The 20,107-nt window shown below is 44.1% G+C and overlaps 1 long non-coding RNA gene across 1 annotated transcript in view; it reads left to right on the top strand.

Annotated features, from left to right (window-relative positions):
• LOC129648146 (uncharacterized) overlaps window positions 1–20,107 on the top strand; it is a 95,458-nt gene that overhangs the window by 30,622 nt on the left and 44,729 nt on the right. Inside the window, exons 2-3 of the long non-coding RNA XR_008712734.1 lie at window positions 1,539–1,744; window positions 2,292–2,584. This is a non-coding gene — a long non-coding RNA (uncharacterized LOC129648146). The remainder of the gene's footprint in view (window positions 1–1,538; window positions 1,745–2,291; window positions 2,585–20,107) is intronic.

Below are 20,107 nucleotides of genomic sequence, written 5' to 3'. Positions count from 1 at the left end.
ATGGACGGTAGCCCGCCAGTCTCCTCTGTCCGTGGATTTCTCCAGGCAAGAATACTGAAGTTGCCATTCCCTTCTCCAGAGGATCTTCCCAACCCAGGGATTAGACCTGGGTCTCCTGCATTGCAGGCAGGTTCTTTACCACCTGAGCCACCAGAGAAGCCCCACATAGCAGCATTCATAATAGAGAAATATTTACAGAGTGCTATAAGATTTGCCTACTTTCTGGCATCACCATAAAGTTAGGCATTCTGCAACTTTTTATAGAAGCATGAAAAAAATTAGATAAGGATACCACTTCTCATTGCTATTATGATCAAAAGATTGTTCGTTTCCTCATGGAAAAATTCATCAGACTGTGATAAATGGTTATGATAACAAAAATGTCACTGAATATTTTTGTAGCAGGTTTTCACAGGGTCTTCAAGCCATATTCTTGCATTCATCTTTCCAGCCTCGCTTTTCATTCCTCCTCTTGTATCATCCCTTTCTCTGTGGCATTTGAACCTCATGACCACTTGCCTTCTAGAATATCACCCTCTCCTCTACTCTCACCCTTGACACAACTCTTCTCAGTTTGACTGGTTCTTTCATCTCTGCCTGGCCCTTAAATGTTGCAACCACTACCTTTGAGGCAAAGTGTCATCCATTCATTGATCCATTCAACAAAGATATCTTGAACACTCACTTTGTGCCAGACAGTGTTCTAGGTGCTGTGGATACAGCAGTGGACAAGACCTCATGGAACTACCTGCTGTTATGGGGGTTCTGTGCTAAAGGGGGAGGCAGATAATAAAGTAAATCTATAAATTATAGGGAGTGATGGGTGATACCAAGAAAAAGGAAGAAAAACAAAGCAGGAAAGGAGGAGGGATGCTAGAGTCTGAGTCTAAACAGGTGGTCAAGGAACTTCTCAGTGAGAAGATATTTATGCAAGGACTTGGAACCGGGGAAAGAGTGAGCCATGTAGATAAATGGGGGAAGAACATGAAAAGCAGAAGGAACAGCAAGTACAGGGCTTTGAGAGGAGCCCCCTGCCCCCAGAGTGTCTGAGGACCATCAGGGAGCTGGTGTGGTGGGAGGGAGTGAGTGAGCAGGAGCATGGAGGAGAGGAGGTCACGGGAGGGCTCCTGAAAGCTAGGTACTACCTTCTGACACTGCCATGAGGACATTGTCTTTGGCCATTGCTGGGCTCTGAGCAGAGGAGTCATACCTGACATTTTTCTTTTTCCAATCACTTGGTTTTTTAAAAATAAATTTATTTATTTTTTGGCCACACTCTGTGGCATGTGGGGGTCCTTGTCAAGTCACAGAACATTAGATAATGGAACAAACATTTATTTATTAAGTATTTTTATGGGTTATTCATTTTAATTTCCACAATAGACTGATAATACGTGTTGTTGGTACCATTTTACAATAATTAAACTGAAGCTCAGAAACATTATTGGTCAAAGCACCTCAACTGTAATAGCAGGAATGGAAAAGGAGATTGAGACTCATTGCCTTTTGATTCTAAATCCATGCTTTTTATTTTCTAGCGAGTCAGGCCCCTCCTATCAAGAGTTGACATCAGATTCATCAGAACTATAAAAATAAAATACTGATAGCAAATAAACAATTAAAGTCTTGGCCTGAAAACCATTCATCTAACGTCATCTCCTTTTGAAAGGAGTGGGAATTGTGTGTATCTGGGAGCCTGGCCTGGGAATGAGACATCTCAAGTGAATGCACGTGAGTATTGTTGGTAAGCCATTGTTTGCTCTTCCTTTTTGAGGGTGTTGGGACAGGCCCACATGGCAACTTTTTATGATTTCACTTGGCACTGTGACCTAGGAGTTGGCAGTGGGGCCCCACGGCATGCTGGGATACTCCTTATCGCAGTAGATAAAGGAGCTTGAAATCACCAGCTGGCCTGGATTTCCTAGTGAGATTGGAGGGGCAGATATCGCTGGGAGGGGAAAGGGCTGTGGGTAACGTCCTGGGAGAATGATTAGCTGTGGAAGGCCAAGAGGGCCAGTTTAAAACAATCTTCTTTCTCCGGAATCTTTCTCTGGGCATTTGATAACATAGGATTCCAGAGGCTGAAATGGTATAGTTACATAGAGACTTTACTGGAAATGAGATCCTTTATTCCAGCTCACAATCTCCTTTTTCCCTTCTGGAAAAATACCAAATGACCTTTTTTTTAAAAAAAAAAATTTTTTTTTTTGGATGTGGGCCATTTAAACATCTTTGTTGAATCTGTTACAATTATGGTTTCTGTTGTTTTTTGTGTTCTGTTTTTTTGGCAGCGAGGCATGTGGGATCTTAGGTCCTAGACCAGGGATCGAACCTACTACACCTTTTGCATTGGAAAGTGAAGTCTTAACCACTGGACCACCAGAGAAGTCCCCCCATGTGATCTGTTATATGGATAAAAAACCAGATCCTCCAAGTAGACTTCCAATTCCTAGGTCCATTGGAAATGTCCAGTGTTGGAGACAAGGATTCAGTAGCTGGTCTTCCTTTCTGTCCAGGATGTTGTCCCTTGTTTCCAATCATCTTTTAAATCTGGCACAATCGGCAGAGATCAGCAGACTGGATGGTATGTGCTGGCTGAGAGTGTGCATTCAGGAAATGGGGATAGCTTTTGGGGGGAAGGTGGAAAAGCCTTCAAGTGGCCTCAGGCTGCATCTGCGTCTTTCCAGCCCTGGTATCCTTGTAGATCTGTGCAGGTGTGGCAGCAATGGTCGTTGCCAAACCCTGGTATAATTGAAGGAGTAGGGTTTGCTTAGGTTCAGGATCCTCTCTTCAAATAAGATATTCTAAATCACGAATTCTTTCAACAGACAGTAGGTACACAGTAGAGCCCTGATACTGTGTGAGGTGCTCTAAAGCACAGCAGATTCAAAGACATGGCCCGTCCCCTCATGGTGCTGAGTGTGTAGTGGGTAGGGGGTGCTGAAAAAGGATGCATATATAGACTATGTCATGGATCAGGCAGGAGATAAAGTGTTCTGTTCTCTGAGAAGGCAGAGTCAAATCAAGTTGGGAGTGTGGGGGTGACATCTGAGAGAAACTGACTTTTTGATTTCAAGAACAACTTTCAATGCATTTTCTAAACTCCATGCTGTTTGTTTCTCTGGACAAAAATATCTGGGAATCATTACACTTCTGTATGCCGAGAATGCAAGACTGACCTCTTTACCTGGGACACATCTCAGAGTTGTGTCTGCAGTGAGAACCCTTGAGGGATGAAGTAACATCTCCCTCAAGGACAAAGGGCAGGTGGGCTTACCTCTTGCTATAAAAGTAGTGGATTCCCCAAGGCTCAGTGTCCCTCAGCTGCAATTTGGACTCACTGGATGTAAAGCCTCCATCCCGGCTTATTACACTGTCACGTGGAAATGGAGGCCAGAGAAACAGATGCAGACGTGCTGCTGCTCATGCAGCTTGCTGTGCTGGGAGCAGTGACATCCTTTGTCTCTGATCCAGGAGTCTTGTGTCTTCTCCTAGCATCCAGGAACATGCTAACTTGTGAGCTTATAAAATTCTAGGCCCAACAGTGCCCCCTTTCACAATGTGAGGAAAGGCTCTTTCTGTGCTATGCTTGGTTCAAAAGGAAGAAGAGAACCCCTGGCAAGGTGGTTTGAGCCCCCTGTTGTGTGACAGACACATAACATGATAGCTCTACCCCACTGGCGCCATCATAGTTCTCGGGGATCTGAATTGAGATGCGATAGATTATTTTAGAGCAGAAATTCCCAGAGTGTTTTCCATTTTGACAGATGAGCCATTTTTTTTTTTTTTTTTCAAATTTGTAAGAACCACGTATATTTGAAGAACTCAGAAAACTACTATTTTAAGGATACATTTTGGGTTTGAAAGTTACTTATTTTTTTTTGTTATTTACAAGTATTTCAGGAAAGAATGTTCACGAACCCATTTCGGTGGGAGCTGCCCTGCAAGGCAGCCTAGGAACCCTTGTGCTAGATTACATACACAGTACTTGGTGGTGGAGGGCTCTTGCCAGAGAAGCCAGTTACTTCTCTACTACAGGTATCATAGGAAGCAATCCCCTGTGTGGATTTGCTGCATTCTGCTCTATGACCTTCAGTTCTGTAGATTCAGAGCCTTGATTTATCAGCTCAGGAGTGACTTAGAAGGGCTGACTCACATTAACTGTGCTTAAAAGGCTGACGTATAGACCAGCATCACTTTTGTTCAGTTAGACAAAGGCTCCCCTTCCACTCAGCCAACACAATCCTACATCAAGGGCTTGGTGACAGGAGTGCATGAGAGTCACCAGGACACCCTCCCCCCATCTGCACAGCATTATGTAGTGGCCCATGATCCTGTAGCCATGTATAATGCTGGTGTCCCCAGCTGGACTCTGAGCTTGTGAGGAAGGGACCACACACTGTTCATTCTTCTACCCACAGGGGTTAGAACAGGGTTTTGTCTTCTTCTACAAACTAAGGAAAGGAAGGAAGGAAGAAAGAAAAAAAAAGGGAGAAAGAAAGATGGATGGACAAAAATGGCAAGCAATAAACTAAAAGCATAGAGCTTTTCTGATTTAGAAAACGTTTTTACACATATTAGTACATGTACATGATATACACTATCATATATACATATAACATGTATATGTTGGTGTGATCCTAACTGTCCCATGAGGTACATCAGAGGTTGTCATTATTTTGCGGTTGGGAAACTGAGACTCACAGAGGTTGTTTGACTAAGTCAGGGTCACACAGCACATAGGTCTTAGAGCTGAAATCCAGCTCTCTGCCCTCCTTGCTGCGATCCATAGTTTGACTTTGGGGGCGAGTGCCTTTCCTCATTAAAGCCTGCTTGATGGAGCTAACCCTGTGAGGAGGTGGACCTTACATATGGTTGCTCTATTAGCTCAGCTCTGGATGGCTTATCCTATTTAATAAATCGTGTTAACTTTACTAGCACTTGTTCTTGGCTCCACTACACAGCAGTGGTTTCGGCAATGTGTTGGAAAAATGTGCTAATTGTAGGCTTTAATTTTCTTCCATCTTAAAATAAAAATACTTAGCATTTTAGTTCTTGAAGAGAGGAACGATGGGGTGGGGCTGGGGGACTCACAGAGGTTGGTGGCTTGCGGGGACCAAAGGGCACAGGAGCAGAGTGTGCAAGGGCAGAAAAATGGAAGTTTGCGGGAGGTCCTGGGTCTGGGGTCTATTTAGAGGGAGGGTATGTGTGTGTGTGTGTTGAAGGGGGTGTGCTGAAGGGAGGGGGAGAGGCAGAGAGGAGGAAACCATCAATGATCCCTATTACACAAGAAGAAAGTATTTAACAGTTCATGCAATTTGTTGCTATCAACTTATTGACTGAAAATGTATTAATATGTCTTTTGTTAAAGTGTTAGTTGCTCAGTCGTGTCCAACTCTTTGTGACCCTGTGGACGGCAGCCCACTAGGCTCCTCTGTCCATGGAATTCTCCAGGCAAGAATGCTGGAGTGCATTACCATTCCCTTCTCCAGAGGGTCTTCCCAACCCAAGGATTGAACCCTGGTTTCCTGCATTGCAGCCAGATTCTTTATCGTCTGAGCCACCAGGGAAGCCTATGTCTTTTGTTACCCAAATGTTATTGACTGGAGACGTTTCAATATTCACTTACATTAACAAATCGCCAGTCACAGGCTTTAGTTTCTGCAAAACGCTTGTGGTCAATAATGTGCTATTTGGCAATTGTAAGTGGGTAAAGTACAAGGTAATGAATTATTCTCTCACAAATAGAATTATTCTCTCATTCAAGAAGTGTTTTTTGAGTACCTGTAATCCCCATGGACAGAAGAGCCTGGCTTGCTGTAGTCCATGCAGTTATGTAGATTTGGATCCAGCTTAGCGACTGAATAACAATGAAAACATGTCCCAGGTGCTGTAATCAATGTAGAGTCAAAAGTGGGACTCTAAGATCCCCACGGCAGATGTGGCCCCTGGTGTCATTGAGCTGACAGTGGAGTCTTAGAATCCTAGAGCTGGATGGAACCTTAAAGGTAATCTCTTCAATCCTTTATTTCACAGTCATAGAAACTGATGCCCAAAGAGGGCAAATGAACTTGACTCCTATCACTCAGTTATTTAGTGGCAGAGTCCAGATTAGAACCCAAGTCTACTGATCCCAGGCCCAGACTTCTACTGAAATCCTCTAAAAACAGAATCTGTTCAGGATTGGGAGCCATAGATATATGGGAATGTGTTAGAGTGTATTAGCCAGGGCAATGTTAGTGGCCATAGGGAATAAACGGCCAAGTCTCTGTAGCTTAAACAGTAGAATTTTATCTCTGCCTCCCGTTAAGTCCTTTCAGCAACTGGAATCCACACAGTTGGATTCGGTCAGCTTTAAACTATGGCTTCTAAGGACATCAAAAAGACCTAGATTTTGCTAGTGGGTGGTTACATGGGCCCAGGTCTGGACGTGGTGCTCCTAATCCACTGGCTGGAGCTCAGTCATGTGGTAACACCTCGTTGCCCAGGAGGCTGGGAAATCCGGTCAGTGCAGCCAGGAGGAGGCAGGACTTGTGTGGTTAGCAGGTAGCCAGTCACTGCCATCTACATCACCTGTGGATTTCATTAATGATCGGAAAGGGAAAGTTATAAAATATTTGTAACTAAAAGAGGACTTTGGATAGGACAGACAGTACAGAGTTGAGAACTGTCATGGTACGTATTAGTCCTTAGTGGGAGGTGTTCAGTGGACACTCCCAGTTTTTCCTTTCCCATGGTTTTCCAATCCATTCCTAACAAGATTTGACTTTGACTTGATGGAAGTCCTCTCAACCTCATTGGAAGGGCATAGCCATGGCTCCAAGGAAGAGGGAGAGAAGGAAGGAGTCTGCAGACAGGTTTTCAGCAAATGCTCCTTGTGCCTTGGGTGTGGGAATTTCTGGACTGGGCAGTGTTGAATCCGAAGCCAGAGACAGTCTTATTCCTTCTTGATGAGCTTGGAGCTTTTATAAGCCCTCATGTCTGGACAGTGCCTCCTGGCTGACAAAGAATTTTCTAGAACATTGTCTCACTTCAACGTTATATCCAGCCTCTAAGATGCAGGAGAGGGAGGGAGGGAAGGAATTGGCAGGAAAGAAGGGAGTTCAGAGGGAGGGGAGATGATTTCTAACTGAGAAGGGTACCCAAAGAGGCTTCCCTGGGGAGAGGGCATTTAAGAAGGGACTTGAGGGAAGCATGGGAGAACAACAGACAGCACTGCAGGTGTGGACCACATTGTCAGCAAAGGCACAGAGGTGTGAAAATCCTGGGGTGTCTTGGGGACTGGGAGAGAAGGTCAGCCTGGAAAACTTAATTGCACCCAGACTGCAGTATCCTTATGAGCAGCATCCTCACTGCCCTCTTTGGAATACATTTCCACATCACCTGCTAGAGGCCAGGCACTTCGCTAGGTGTGTTGTTGTTGATCAGTCCTTCAGTTGTGGCTGACTTTGCGATCCCATGAACTGCAGCACACCAGGCTTCCCTGTCCTTCACCATCTCCTGGAGTTTGCTCAGACTCATGTCCATTGAATTGGTGATGCCATCCAACCATCTCATTCTCTCTTGTTCCCTTCTCCTCCTGCCCTCAATCTTTCCCAGCATCAGGGTCTTTTCCAATGAGTCAGCTCTTTGCAACAGGTGGCCAAAGTATTGGAGCTTCAGCTTGCTAGCTGTGGGAGACACACAAAAAAATATCACACACAGTTTCTGCCCTTACAGTGCTTACAGCCCCCTGAGGAGAACTGCCACACATACAGAGCAACCTTTCATGAAATACATAGGAGCTACTTGTAAAGTTTGCACCTCTGTTTAATGTGTGTGTGTTTTCCTGCTCCAATCAGAGCAGCAGAGGCCTGCAGAGTTCCCTTTCTTGTGTGCCTAGAAAGTGAAAGTGAAAGAGAAGTCGCTCAATCGTGTCCGACTCTTTGCGACCCATGGACTGTAGGCCACCAGGCTCCTTAGTCCATGGAATTTTCCAGGCAAGGATACTGGAGTGGGTTGCCATTTCCTTCTCCAGGGGATCTTCCCAACCCAGGGATTGAACCCAGGTCTCCCGCATTGCAGGCAGACGCTTTACCATCTGAGCCACCAGGGAAGCAAGCAAGTGTGCCTAGAGCTATCCCTTAAAGAGGTCTCATTTGAAGATTAACCTAGGATTGATTAGTCTTTGAGGAGGCAGTGTAGCCCATGGTTAAGACCACCTCTGGAGTCTAGAGGGCTGGGTTGGAATCTAGGTTCCACCACTGATGACATATGACCTCTGCTGGAATGCTTAGTCATTCAGCTTTGGTTACTTGTCTATAAAATGGGATTGCAAATGCTACCTAGCTGATTTGAGTTGTCATAAGTAGCAGCTGAGATGATGTGGGAAAACAGTGTCGTGCATGGGACACAACGAACTCTTGATAAAGGCTAACAAACACGAAGATGCTCTTGGTTGTGGCTTTTGTAGCCTGCTGGCAATACTGGAGTTGTTGAGTAGGGAGAGCACTAAGGAACTTGACCTTCTATGAATTCCTGGTCAGGAAGCAAAGTCAGGCTGGTGGGCCAGGTCATTGTGGGGATGTGATAACATTAATTGGCTTAAGGGACTTGCGATTTCCTAAGAAGTTAGGTGCTTCTCGTAGAAGCACACCACACACACCCCCTCTTTAGCAGCGCATGGATTGAAGAGAGGATGTTTTGAATGGGTCACCACTGACTGTCACATCCCGTTCTCTGGCAGTGGGTTTCCCACAGCTAAACCAAGGCCAGTGTTAGGGCGACTGCTGAGGTAGGTGGGACAGGAGCCCAACTTTGTGGTAGGTGATGCATGCTTCAGAAATACGCCTACTCCTTGAGGGTTTCCTTCAATTATACTGCCCCGTGTGAGTTTACACACTCTTGCACACAATTGGCTTTCCTCTCTTAGGAATTTGGGATATTTTGGGCGTTGCCAGTCAGCTGTGTTTATTAGATAGCCTTTGTTTTCCCCTTCTAAGATAGGAAGCTCATTAGGAATGAACACAAACCATGACACTTTAACCTAGAGTTCCCTTGAGAACTGGGGATATGTCTTAAGGAGGTCAAGTTCAGACAGATACAGGCCAGCTGGGAGGAGGTAAGCTGCCTGACCGGGTCCTTGACGATGCTGGGCTGAAAGAGTAACAGTCCACATTCCAAAGATTTTGAAGAATCTTCAAAATTTTGAAGGTTCCCCTAGTATGATTCCCCTAGTATTCTCTTTGCTGCTGAAGTGAAAAGATAAAATAAGGTTATCATATTAAATGTATACGAGTTTAGTATTATTATATCACATGGGGTTCATCTGACTTAGAAGTCTGCCCTTCCTTATTGTAATGCTTAACACAGTATATTATAATGGCTTAATTTGTGTCAATTTCTCCCATAGACTATAAGTCTTGAGAGTTCAGGCATGAATTTATCTTGTTCATTTAGTGTGGTGTTCATTTAATAATTGTCAAATGAACGATGCATGAATGAATTGACCATGATTCCTCTGATATGACAAAAGATTAATACAGAGTTTTACATATGCCAAGATCTCTTATTTTACGCCTACTCCTAAATATGTGTCATTTTTTGGCATTGCCTTTCTTTGGGATTGGAATGAAAACTGACCTTTTCCAGTCCTGTGGCCACTGCTGAGTTTTCCAAATTTGCTGACATATTGAGTGCAGCACTTTCACAGCATCATCTTTCAGGATTTGAAATAGCTCAACTGGAATTCCATTACCTCCACTAGCTTTGTTCGTAGTGATGCTTTCTAAGGCCCACTTGACTTCACATTCCAGGATGTCTGGCTCTAGGTGAGTGATCACACCATCGTGATTATCTTGGTTATGAAGCTCTTTTTTGTATAGTTTTTCTGTGTATTCTTGCCACCTCTTCTTAATATCTTCTACTTCTGTTAGGTCCATATCATTTCTGTCCTTTATCAAGCCCATCTTTGCATGAAATGTTCCCTTGGTATCTCTAATTTTCTTTAAGAGATCTCTAGTCTTTCCCATTCTGTTGTTTTCCTCTATTTCTTTGCATTGATCAATGAAGAAGGCTTTCTTATCTCTTCTTGCTATTCTTTGGAACTCTGCATTCAGATGCTTATATCTTTCCTTTTCTTCTTTGCTTTTAGCTTCTCTTCTTTTCACAGCTATTTGTAAGGCCTCAGGCAGCCATTTTGCTTTTTTTGCATTTCTTTTCCATGGGGATGGTCTTGATCCCTGTCTCCTGTACAATGTCACGAACCTATGTCCATAGTTCATCAGGCACTCTATCAGATCTAGTCCCTTAAATCTATTTCTCACTTCCACTGTATAATCCTAAGGGATTTGATTTAGGTCATACCTGAATGGTCTAGTCATTTTCCTACTTTCTTCAATTTAAGTCTGAATTTGGCAATAAGGAGTTCATGATCTGAGCCACAGTCAGCTCCTGGTCTTGTTTTTGCTGACTGTATAGAGCTTCTCCATCTTTGGCTGCAAAGAATATAATCAATCTGATTTCGGTGTTGACCATCTGGTGATGTCCATGTGTACAGTCTTCTCTTGTGTTGTTGGAAGAGGGTGTTTGTTATGACCAGTGCATTCTCTTGGCAAAACTCTATTAGACTTTGCCCTGCTTCATTCCGTATCCCAAGGCCAAATTTGCCTGTTATTCCAGGTGTTTCTTGACTTCTTACTTTTGCATTCCAGTCCCCTATAATGAAAAGGATATCTTTTTTGGGTGTTAGTTCTAAAAGGTCTTGTAGATCTTCATAGAACCATTCAACTTCAGCTCAAACTATGATCAACTGTGATCAAACTTCAGCTCAACTGTGCTCAAACTACTGCACAATTGCACTCATCTCACACACTAGTAAAGTAATGCTCAAAATTCTCCAAGCCAGGCTTCAGCAATACGTGAGCTGTGAACTTTCAGATGTTCAAGCTGGTTTTAGAAAAGGCAGAGGAACCAGAAATCAAATTGCCAACATCCGCTGGATCATCGAAAAGGCAAGAGAGTTCCAGAAAAACATCTATTTCTGCTTATTGACTATGCCAAAGCCTTTGACTGTGTGGATCACAAGAAACTGTGGAAAATTCTGAAAGAGATGGGAATATCAGACCACCTGACCTGCCTTTTGAGAAACATGTATGTAGGTCAGGAAGCAACAGTTAGAACTGGACATGGAACAACAGACTGGTTCCAAATAGGCAAAGGAGTACATCAAGGCTGTATATTGTCATCCTGCTTATTTAACTTATATGCAGAGTACATAATGAGAAACGCTGGGCTGGAAGAAGCACAAGCTGGAATCAAAATTGCCGGGAGAAATATCAATAACCTCAGATATGCAGATGACACCACCCTTATGGCAGAAAGTGAAGAGGAACAAAAAGCTTCTTGATGAAAGTGAAAGAGGAGAGTGAAAAAGTTGGCTTAAAGCTCAACATTCAGAAAAGGAAGATCATGGCATCTGTTCCCATCACTTCATGGCAAATAGATGGGGAAACAGTGGAAACTGTGTCAGAGTTTATTTTGGGGAGCTCCAAAATCACTGCAGATGGTGATTGCAGCCATGAAATTAAAAGACCCTTACTCCTTGGAAGGAAAGTTACGACCAACCTAGATAGCATATTGAAAAGCAGAGACATTACTTTGCCAACAAAGGTCCATCTAGTCAAGGCTATGATTTTTCCAGTGGTCATGTATGGATGTGAGAGTTGGACTGTGAAGAAAGCTGAGCGCAAAAGAATTGATGCTTTTGAACTGTGGTGTTGGAGAAGACTCTTGAGAGTTCCTTGGACGGCAAGGAGATCCAACCAGTCTATTCTGAAGGAGATCAGTCCTGGGTGTTCTTTGGAAGGAATGATGCTAAAGCTGAAACTCCAGTATTTTGGCCACCTCATGCAAAGAGTTGACTCATTGGAAAAGACTCTGATGCTGGGAGGGATTGAGGGCAGGAGGAAAAGGGAATGACAGAGGATGAGATGGCTGGATGGCATCACCGACTCGATGGACGTGAGTTTGAGTGAACTCTGGGAGTTGGTGATGGACAGGGAGGCCTGGCGTACTGCGATTCATGGGGTTGCAAAGAGTCAGACACGACTGAGTGATTGAACTGAACTGAACTGAAATATGTGTCAGGAAGTCAGCTTTGCAAGCCAGATCTCAAATCTCTGTATCTTTGTGTCGTGGTCCTCCTCATTTCACAAAGGGCTAATCTGCTGAGGGATCCTGCTGGTTTTAGTATTTTGATGGCATGTCTATTTCACTTGGTTGGGAATCATTCTTCCTATCCCTTTTTTCATTCTGAGGTTTCCACTTGGAGAAAACCCAAGGTTAGCAGGTTGTTTAATGTCCCTTGAGGCCACATCAAAAGTGCTGATGGAGGCAAAGAGAGAAAGTGCCTTCAGAAGGGCAGTAGGAAAGTTCCCTTCCCAGTCGTGTCTGGAGGATCTTTGGTTGGGTTGGTAATCTTTCATAAAAGAATCCAAAGGACTTTATTTAGCCTTAAAGAATAAAGTGTTAAAGCTATTTTTGTTGTCAATAGGATTGACTAAATGGAAGCTTCTTCCCCAGCCCCAGTGGTAGATTTGTGTAAATGGGCAACTGTTTAAAAAAAAAATTTTTTTTTTTTTAAACTGGAGGATAACTGCTTTACAATGTTGTGTTAGTTACTGCTATACAACAATGTGAATCAGCCATATGTATACATATAGCCCCTTCTTGGACCTCCCTCCCGCCCACCCCCATTCCACTCCTCTAGGTTATCACAGAGCACAGAGTTGAGCTCCCTGTGCTCTGCACAGCTTCCCACTAGCCATCTATTTTACACATGGTGGTCAATACTGCTCTCAATTGGCCCCACCTTTCTTTCCCACGCTGTGTCTATAAGTTTGTTGTCTGTTGTCTGCGTGTCTATTCCTGCCATGCAAATAACCTAGAGTTTGTCACACAAAGTGAAGTAAGTCAGAAAGAGGAAAGCAAAGATCATATATTAATGTGCATATATATATATATATATATATATATATGTAAAAGCAACTATTTTAAATCAATCAAAGAGAACACTTTTATTGAGCCCCTACTCCACACTCACATTATGCTAAGCATGATGGTTGAAAGAGACAGAAAGAAGACACTTCTAGGAACTGCAGGTCTTTCAGGTAGGGGCCAACAGGCCATGTACAGTTACTAGCAATTTCAGTGAACCTCACCAACCTGGCCTCAAGCAGCATCTGAGGGTCCCTGGGCTAATTGAGCAGGCTCAAGAAAAATAATCATTTTCTTGCCTTTGGTGGTGTAACTCATTTATTATCTCTTTTGTTCTTCACAGCAACCCTTGTAGTTATCTTTTGTTGTTCCCACTTTGTAAATTAGTAACCTGTAGGCTCCAAGGGGGACTCTGCCATGAGGGCTTGAGTCCCACCTGTTCAATAAGTAATAAAAAGATCCCATATTTCCCAAGTACCTACTAGGTGGCAGGAACTCTTTTAGATTTTTCAATATGTCATTTCCTTTACTGCTAAAAAACAATCGTGTGAATGTTGGTACCACTTAATCCCCGTTCGCTGATGATAAAATGGATGCATGGTGAGAAGAAGAAGATGGTGCAAGGCTACCAGGTGTCAGGTGGGATTGGAACCCCCAGAATCAGGCTCTGGAACTTGTGCTTTTGCCCCCTATTTAAGCAGCATGATTTAGTCCAGTAATCTTGGACTTGAAAACTTAAGACTCCCTTTGAGTCCCAAATCTGCCTCTGATCTCTTGGTTACTCCAAGTGTGGTCCATGAACCAGCAACATCAGCATCACCTGGGAGCTGAGCAAAACTCAGCATGAGGGCTCTGCCCTAGACCTCCTGGATCAGAATCCTTATTTTACCTGCGTGCGTGTTTACTCACTTTGATCGTGTCCAACTCTTTGCGGCGCTATGGACTGTAGCCCACCAGCCTCTTCTGTCCTAGCAATTCTCCAGGCAAGAAAACTGGAGTGGGTTTCCATGCCCAGCTCCAGGGGATCTTCCCAACCCAGGGATCGAACCCTTGTCTCTTGTCTTCTGCATTGGCAGGTGGGTTCTTTACCATTAGCGCCACCTGGGAAGCTCATCTCTAGATAATTCGCCTGCTCGTTGGGTAACATCAAATCACTGTTTTGTCACCTGGGCCCAAAGAAGATCCCACAGGAGTCTTCTCAGCCTCAATTTCTCCAGCTGTAAAATGAGGCTCCCATCTGTGTCTTCTCCCTTTCAGGGCTGCTGTACAGATCAAAAGGCAGGGGGTCTATGGAAGGTGTTGTAAATTGCACAGTGTTCTACACAAGGTCAAAACCAAACAGTGAACCAGAGCATTAAAGCTTTAGAGACAATTCGACAAACAGATAATGTCTTTTATCCCCACGGCTTGGCGGGGCAGGAACTCACAGTGCTGTGTGTCATGCAAAATAACCAGACAGAAGAAATGCCTTTTACAAGCAGTTCCTGGAAATTTCGAGCTTTATCAAGGAATTTGGTTTCTTCAGTTCACTGCCTCGTGAAAATAGCTGCGCCTTAATAAGGCCCAGATGTTGACAGAGTCACTCACCTTCCCCATTGCATGGATGCGTTTCATACTGAATTTCACCTAAGGAATTTTAGACTTTAAAGATAATAATCAAAAACACTGCGAGCTTCCCTTTGGGATTTTTGCTGATTTGAGAGATCAAAGATGTCGCAACAACACAATGAATGTAGACGGAACTGTGGGTTTCTTTCTTTACTAATGAAAAGATGAATTCAGTGAAACAATGACCGTTTTCACACTTTTAGCCATTTTCTCCCTAGAGCTCCTCAAAGCTGGCTCTAGTCTCACCTATTTTTAATAATTTCTGCAGCTGCCCTTCTCCTCTTCTTGCTCTCAGTAAATGTGGTCCGTGTGTTAATAACATTAGCTTCTGTTTCAAATACAATTAAACGGATGCCCTCACTGGTTAATTATTGGCATCCCTGGAAAATACTTCCTCTGCATCTAGGAAAAGTAGGAGATGTTTAAATTCCAAACAGTGAGTGACTTCCAAGAGTATCTCACATGGAGTTTCGTGGGATGGGAGTCTGGCCCAGAAGGAAGGCGCCCTCCATGGTGGCCCCTGGCTTTTTCCGGAGGCGGCCTGACTTGCCTTTATGTGAGGGGCTGAGAAATAACATAACTCTTGACTTTCGAGAGAGCCCGGCGCTCATGCAGACCGGCATCTAGAGACCAGGCTGTTTTCATTACATACACGATGGAATGTGTGCGATCTGGTATAGGTCTCCAGGGATTGTACAAACCCTAAAGCAGGAATGGCAGAAATTTGACTTTCAGAGCCCCCGTTGCCACACTTCAATTTGCTCTGTGCTTTCTTTCCCTTCCCTAAAGAAAGGATGGAGGGAGGTCATCTTGAAATCGTTTTAAAGGACCAGGCACCAAGGATGCTACTTCTCTGAGGCTACTCTTCCCCAGCCAAGGGTATCTTGTGGACATGGCCATGTCCTCCAAGACAGAGGCAGGAAAATGGGAAGCTTATCTTTTGGGCTAGCAGTTGAGTCTGGGCAGTTGTTCAACTCTTTGGACACTGTTTCCTTCCTGTATAAATGTTCAGCAGCATCTCTGAGGGTTCTCAGTCAGATTACATGAGCCCTTGGCCTATGCTACTGAAAACTGTGGATTATTTCTCTCAAAAGATATTGTTTCCTTCTGCTCGGGAAGCCACCCCTGTCAAACTTTATATTGAGTTCTATTATTTTTAAAATATTTAAGATGGAAAATACAGAATTGGTCTATTTTAGGAGTGGGCTTCCCTGGTAGCTCAGATGGTAAAGAACCTGCCAACAATGCAGGAGACTAGGGTTCGATCCCTGCACTGGGAAGATCCCCTGAAGAAGGGAATGGCTATCCACTTCAGTATTCTTGCCTGGAGAATTTCATGGATAGAGGAGACTGGGGGGCTACACTCCATGGGGTTGCAAAGAGCCAAACATGACTGAGTGACTAACACTTTTAGGAGTGGGCTAGATCATCCTAAAAGCCTGGGGCTGTACTTATAGATGCTTTCTGGGAGTTTCATAGCCAAATGATTCATTTTTCCAAATATGAATGGGGCTCCTGCAAGATGCTTCACTAACAGGAGCAAGTGAGGCAGATCTGGTCCTTGGGGTTAAGGAGATAAAGGTTAGTGGAGAAAAACAAATAAACCAACTGACAATTAGAAAACAGGGTGATAAATGCCAAAATGGGAGAAGCATAGGTGCTAAGGACACCTGCCAAGATCTGAAAGGTGGGGGAAACTTTCTTGGAGATAGTGAGATTAAAGATGTGACCTCAATGACAAAGGAACTAGGGGAGCATGCGCAAAATCCCTGACTTTAGACCAAGCAGGACTTGCCCTGGGAAGTGAAAAAAAAGTACAGCAAAGGAAGAGCAGGACCTGAGCAGAGGGGATTGTGGCAGCAAATGAGGGGAAGGGGAGAGAACAGGCCCCACCACAGAGGACGTATAATCCAGTTTAGAGAGTTTGGATGGACCTGAGGGTGTTTGGGAGCTGCTGCAGAATATAAAGCAGCAGAGTAAAACGATCAACTTTGTATTTTGTCAGCCGGTTCTTCTGTGAGCCCCTAGAGAGTCCTGCTCCCCGTCTCTGCTCTCATCCCCCTGGGTGGCAGTTCCTTCTTAATTTGTATGCCTCCCGAGGGCAGGGACTTGGTCTGCTACCCCCAAGCCCTCAGTCCCCAACAGAGTACCTCAATAAGTGTTTTTTGCGCCATTTAAATGAAGAGAAATAGAAAACAGGAAATAGCTCAGAGAAGCGTGCCAGGCAGGAGTCTGAACACTTAGCTAATATGGAGTCTTAAATCTTTGCAATCCTATGAAGTAGGTGCCATGTTTGCCTCTATTTACAAATGTTGAACCACAGTGCAGAGAGGGGAATTCACTCGCCCAAGGTCACATAGTAGTAAACAGCTGATCTGGGAGGTGATCTCAAACTGCCTGGCTGTGCTGTAAGGTCTGTCCTGCCTGATGAAAGAAATTCTCACCAGGTTGCTAGCTGCTTACCTAGATGAGAGGCAAAGAGTCTCACACGATTTTCTACATCACTTATCTGCCATGCCCTCCTCCCCACCCAATTGAGGAAGCTGCCTGGACAGACTGGAGGCACCACAGGAGAAAAGGGAGCCACGGGACTTGATGCTGTTAGCAAAGCCTTTCCCTCTAATAAGCTAAATAGAATTAAAGGCTTTTGATGATGCTAGTGTAAAAAGTTCTGTGCCAAGGTATGAAATGCCGAGCAAAGCCTTTACAAAGAGCATTTGATGGGCATTTATATAATTTATGGTGATATTATACTAAAAGAGTTGCTGGGTCATCTTCTGTTTTACCAAAAGTCCTTTTTTTCATTTTGGCTATATTTAATGGCATAGCTACACTTTTTATCATGAGTGGAAGTGAGGGTGTGTAACCAGGCCAGAATGGTGGTAATGCTGGTGGAAGTGATGAAGGTATGATGGAGACTGACTTGTGGTAGAGGTCCACCTGATTATTGATTAGCGGGGCATCAAACTTCAACCTTTATCTGCCTTTGCTATGGATTTCAGGATCTTGATTTCAAACTACATCACTTAAAGTCATACTCTCAATGATCATCTGTAGTTACTAATTATGCCATTAATGACAGTCAATCATGTTCATTAGTTCAGTTCAGTCGCTCAGTCATGTCCGACTCTTTGCGACCCCACTAACTGCAGCATGCCAGTCCTCCCTGTCCATCACCAACTTCCAGAGTTTACCCAAACTCATGTCCATTGTCGGTGATGAAATCCAACCATCTCATCCGCTGTCGTCTCCTTCTCCTCCCACCCTCAATCTTTCCCAACATCAGGGTCTTTTCAAATGAGTCAGCTCTTCACATCAGGTGGCCAAAATATTGGAGTTTCAGCTTCAACATCAGTCCTTCCAATGAACACCCAGGAGTGTTTTCCTTTAGGATGGACTGGTTGGATCTCCTTGCAGTCCAAGGAATTCTCAAGTCTTCTCCAACACCACAGTTCAAAGGCACCAATTCTTCTGCACTCAGCTTTCTTTATAGTCCAACTCTCACATCCATACATGACCACTGGAAAAACCATAGCCTTGACTAGACAGACCTTTGTTGACAAAGTAATGTCTCTGCTTTTGAATATGCTGTCTAGGTTGGTCATAACTTTCCTTCCAAGGAATAAGCATCTTTTAATTTCATGGCTGCAATCACCATCTGCAGTGATTTTGGAGCCCAAAAAGATAAAGTCAGCCACTGTTTCCACTGTTTCCCCATCTATTTGCCATGAAGTGATGGGACCGGATGCCATGACCTTAGTTTTCTGAAAGTTGAGCTTTAAGCCAACTTTTTCACTCTCCTCTTTCACTTTCATCAAAAGGCTCTTTAGTTCCTCTTCACTTTCTGCCATAAGGGTCGTACATTACTTGAAAAAATGATTGGAAAGCTGTCACTTTGGGAGAATGTATTTAGGGATTGGCCCCCTTGTCGAACCTCTGTGTTTCTGTTTCTTTGTGTTCAATCTGTTCTCAACCACCTTGGGATGGTTACACAGAATAAACACAATAATGTATGTGAAAGGTCACAGGAATATTAATGATGACTATTTGTTTAGCATCTACTCAGTAATAAATCCAGACAGCTCTGATACATTACTGATAATTCTAAAAACAATTGTCACCTTGATTCAGAAGGATTTACTCAGAAGGTTACTGAGTGTATTTGCGTTACAAAGAACAGCATTGATCTTGAAATTACACACAAAACAAGGGACTTCACTGGTAGTCCAGTGGCTAAGACTCTGTGCTCCCAAAGCAGGGGGCCTGGGATTGTTCCCTAGTCAGGGAACTAGATCTCACATGCTGTAACTGAAAGAGCCTGCATGCTGCAACTAAGACCCAGAGCAGCCAAATAAATAAATAAAAGTTTAAAATAAAAATTAGGTACAAAGCAAATAAGAATGTAGATTAAAATGAAGCCGGCAAAAAATGGTGGGGAGGTGTTGCTGAAAAGGCTAGCACAAAGACCTTATATTTCAAGGGCTGCAATTTGGGAGCTTAACTGTCTAGCAACCATTTGGAAAGAGAAAACCTAGTTACACAGTGTAACTTCCTTCAGAAAAAAGCTTGCTGTTATTTGGTAGGCCAGAAGTCCTGCGGATGACCTGAAGGCCACCCTGCCAGGGATTAGGGAGCCAGGTTTGAACCCACAGCCTCTCTAACTACAATACCTGTGCTTGTCTCACTGCCTTGTATTCTCGGTCCCTCACTCTGTAAAGCCAGCAGAAAAGGTGGTGGTGGGGGGGGCGGGGGGTTGCTGAAAAGGCTAGCACAAAGACCTTATATTTCAAGGGCTGCAATTTGGGAGTTTAACTTTCTAGCACCCAGCAGCAGTGGGTATTACAGACAGAAAACAAACTGGGGCTGATCCTAACTCTTCAAAAACTGAAGCCTCAGGGGATCCCTTGGTGGTCCAGTGGTTAGGACTCACACTCTCTTTGCTGAGGCCCAGGTTCGATCCCTAGTGGGGGAACTAAGATCCCATAAGCCTTGCAGTCCTGCCAGGGAGGAAATATAAAACAGAAGCCCCTACCCAGCTTATACAAGTACTGTAAGCAATCTGAAATCTGTAAATATTGGGGTGCTTAGGATTTGTCCTCAAGCTTGTGTGAGACATATGCAGCCATCCCTATGACTAGTGGGGTTTGTGGTTGCCTTTCACAGTCTCTCTCCTCCCTCCTTACTGTGCCCCCTCCTGCCTGCTAAGCAGTGACCAGCTGCTGGAGAGGCTCTGGGTAGGGGGAAGGGGGAGAATGCTGAGGGTGAGGTCTTGAGGGGATGGAGGAAAGGGGGCCTGGGTGGGGGAAACAGTGGGACTTTCCCACTCTTCATTCCAAGGGATTTAGATGCTTAAGTGCCTTTCACACTAATCCCTGGAAATCCTGCCGCTTTTGGGATGAGGAATTTCTCACTTAGAAGAGAAGATTGGAACTTGATTATTACCCTTCTGGGGGATGTGTGAAGACACATGCTAAATGATGCCTCTGCAGATAAGAAAGTGAGCCCAGCGGTGGGAGGCTCCGTG

This window comes from Bubalus kerabau, chromosome 1, assembly GCF_029407905.1.
Source record: "Bubalus kerabau isolate K-KA32 ecotype Philippines breed swamp buffalo chromosome 1, PCC_UOA_SB_1v2, whole genome shotgun sequence".
Lineage (NCBI taxonomy): Eukaryota > Metazoa > Chordata > Mammalia > Artiodactyla > Bovidae > Bubalus > Bubalus kerabau.
The sequence above is the reverse complement of the archived record's forward strand: the minus strand, read 5'-3'. Positions and strand labels throughout refer to the sequence as shown.